General features: G+C 34.0%; 1 non-coding gene across 1 annotated transcript; it reads right to left on the bottom strand.

Moving 5' to 3' along the window:
- Nucleotides 1–2070: 2070 nt before the first annotated feature.
- On the bottom strand, nt 2071–2144 carry TRNAI-UAU (transfer RNA isoleucine (anticodon UAU)). The gene has a single exon. It is a non-coding gene; the product is annotated as a tRNA-Ile (tRNA).
- Between the last annotated feature and the right edge of the window lie 1425 nt (nt 2145–3569).

Raw genomic sequence — 3569 nt, 5'->3', positions numbered from 1 at the left:
ATACCCGATACCCGCGGGTATGCCCGATACCCGACGGGTAATTACCCGACAAATACTCGACGGGTAATGGGTCGGGGTATGGGACACGAGTTTACAAACGGGTATGGGCATGGGATTACCAATACCCGGCTCGTTGTCATCCCTACAGTGCCACCTACATAATTTCACTCTTTTTCCTAATTATTTTCTATAAGTAATTATATATTTTTGACGCCCATTCAGGGCCGGCTCCGAGAAAGCAAAAAATGTTTTGGGCCGAAGGCGAAATTTTTTTTGGGCTTTAAGTAAAAAGAATATTTTGTTGGGTTTAAGCAATTTAATTTTTATATGGGTTTAATTGGTTATAATTTGGGTTGTGTAATTTTTTTTTATAAAAATATGACTAAACATGTCTCAAATGAGACTAGAACTAATAACTTTTTGGTTGAGAGTAATCATTTGCCACTAGACCAAGCTAGTAGTTATGTAATTATGTTTAACATTAAATATACATATTGTATTTAATAGAAATGCATATATTAATTTTTGTTAAAAATTTCGAGCCTAGCGAGGTGTCGGCTTGTGGCCGTCGACTACCCTGCCACCCCTATGGGCCGACCCTGCGCCCATCACATTATAAGCGAGCTAAATGCACCGCAGGGAGCTGGACAAACGAGGATGCAAAGAAAAAGGATATACATGATACAATCAAAAAACTTAGCAGAAAATCAATACAGAATCCCAATACAAGCCGAAGACTCTAACTATAAAAAGTAAGCTCTTGATGACTTAAACCAGATCTCCGAGTTGATCAATGACCACTTTGATCTACGCTTGGTCCACATAAATATATTAGATTTGATATCCTCAAGGATTTTCGAAATAGGATATTTCTTCCTATCATACATGACTCGTCGACTCCATATACGCTTTTCACAAGAACCACAAAAGTGAGTAAAGTATTGCCGATAAGAGTTTTTTTTCTGTTCTAGACTTGACCATACCTTATAACAGAATTAACAATGGCTAAACTGAATCCATTATTGAAATAGCAACAATAACTTAGCTACTGCTGATCTCCAACCTTTTCATGAATGTCCAAGTTGCTGTTGAGGACCGTAAAATTTGGTGCAATACCAAGTTGCAGAGCCGTCTCCGAGATTCCTTTAAAATTTTGGTTCAATGACGAATAAAAAAACAGGCCCCTTAAACCGTGTTCTCAATCATATAATAGATAATTTAACAATTTTACCAATAAGGTTGCCTTTCAAAAGTCCAAAACAACAAAAATAATAGCATGTTACTTAAATTACTCATATAAAACACAAATGAAAGTTCTTTTCTATATAAAAAAAAGAGAACACTAATTGTGGAAACTAAACCAATGACCTTTGTTTCCATAGTCTATAACATTTTCCATTAAACCAAATAGTCATTTTGTAGGCTTTTGTGTTAGAACGAAATTATATTTAAAATATAAAATTTATTTTTTTAACAATTGTGGGCCTGGGTCTGTCGCCCTCCTCTTGGCATGTCAAATTGAAGAACCCGAATGGTTAGCGTGAAAAGTATACGAGTAGTACGCAAGATCTCAAGGGCGAGTTTCTTGAAGTCTAAGTTTATTTTATATTTATCTTAATGTTAAAGATAAAGTTTGTATATTATTTTAATTAATTTTTGAGTAAAAGTAAGATTTGAGTGTTATATATACCAATCAATAGTTTTCATTTAATTTGTATTATGTTCTCGTTTATTATTAATAAAAAATATTTTCATAAGGTTTATGCAATAGTGTTTATTTTATTGATTCACTTGATCGAATATCTTCCACAAACACAAGTTTTGTCGGCGATCCGTAGTTTTCATTACTAACTATTTGCCACCAATGGACTTACCTTCTGCTGATCAATATATAGTTTTATGCCTGATAATTGCCAATGAGAATCAACTATAATTGATGAACAATTTCCATGCAAATTTCCATTATTGTTAGTTTTGATTTTCATAGAAAACAGGAGGAGCCTTAACAACATAGAGGGAAAAATACGCTGAAAAGGGGTAAAATGTATAAAATCATTAGAGTTTCAAACGTGGTCCCGGCGAGGCTCGAACCCGCGACCTTGGGCTCATAAGACCAACACTCTAACCAACTGAGCTACGGAACCATATGTTGATATCTTTACATAGAAGATTATATATTTGTCAGCTAGATAGCTTTTAGTTGGGAATGAAATACATGTTTGATTAAAGGTGAATAAACCAAATTGGAAGTTTTAGTCATCTTCGATATTTTCTGGTAACTAACAAATGTGTACGAATTACTTAGCTCGTAACATACAATTATAACACTTTCTCAAGAAATTATAAATTTTAATCCACTTGTAGTTTTTACGTCTGATCTTATCATTGATTTATACCTTAGTAACCGTGACATCGTAATGATATTTATAAAGATAAACACAGGTTTAGGAAATATCAAATGAAAGTTGAATATTCTCCAATATTTAGAGAAAGTCGATGAAGAGAACAGTGAACACCTGTAGACAAAAATTCAAATCAGACTTAACAAGTCATGGACAAACCATTTACTAAAAGACTCATAATGGTCGGTTATGTACCAAAATCCGTGATTGAAGCAAGGGGAATTTTAAGAAACACGATTGAATCACAAAAGTTCTAAAGAACACGAAAAACCAAAAACTCAAAAGTTTTAAGTATCTTGATAAGAAATCAAATAGGTTAAATAGTTATATATTTGATAGGGGTAAGAGTGTAAGATGGTAATAGACTAAGAATTCGCGAAGAAGGACATGTATAATATTTTAAGTTATGGTTGGTACATTTATGATATGTCACAAGTTTGTAAGGTACACACACATATATGGAATTCTATCACTTTTATTATCTTTAATTAATATGTTATTGACATAACAGAAAAGGCATCGCCATCAAAAAAGACTGTATAATACTAAATCCATCACAATCGAAGTTTTATATAATTTACTATAAAACGATTACAATAAAGTGGCAGACAAACGGGCAACAAGCTGCGCCGCAACCCCCTTTTGAACAGCAAAGCCAATCCTGCTAAAAACGAAGCTTTGGGACCTAGAAGTTAAAGAATTTAACAATTGTTGTTAAAAAAACCGAGATTGGTGGTCCCAAAGTGAAAAATCAATCGTTGATATTGACATGTGAACTACCTAACAATCCGTTGGCGATATGTTGGTAAGACGCAGTCAGGGATCTCTTGGTGAATCGTCCACCGATAATATTGACATGTGAATTTCTAGTAAATTCCAACATTGATCGATTTGTCAATTCCATCGGCATACACTTTACGCACATACCATTTGATCGATAAATAAAGAGAAACCCGCAACTTGATTTGTAAATGCGAGGAAGTATATTAAGTACAGTGAGATTGAATCATAATTAAGTTGAACCAAAGATATATAATTGATCGAGCTTATGACCAACCCCAAACAACGGTAAGAAGATACAACATGAGTATCGAGATAGGGTAAAACAAATATCCCACAAAAGCGGTCCAAAGTGGGAAAACTGTCCTCGTGCTTGTGAAAGTTCCC

Source organism: Bidens hawaiensis, unplaced genomic scaffold, assembly GCF_021521415.1.
Source record: "Bidens hawaiensis isolate Kalapana, Puna unplaced genomic scaffold, B.hawaiensis_p1.1 tig00067407_1, whole genome shotgun sequence".
NCBI classification, from domain to species: domain Eukaryota; kingdom Viridiplantae; phylum Streptophyta; class Magnoliopsida; order Asterales; family Asteraceae; genus Bidens; species Bidens hawaiensis.
The sequence above is the reverse complement of the archived record's forward strand: the minus strand, read 5'-3'. Positions and strand labels throughout refer to the sequence as shown.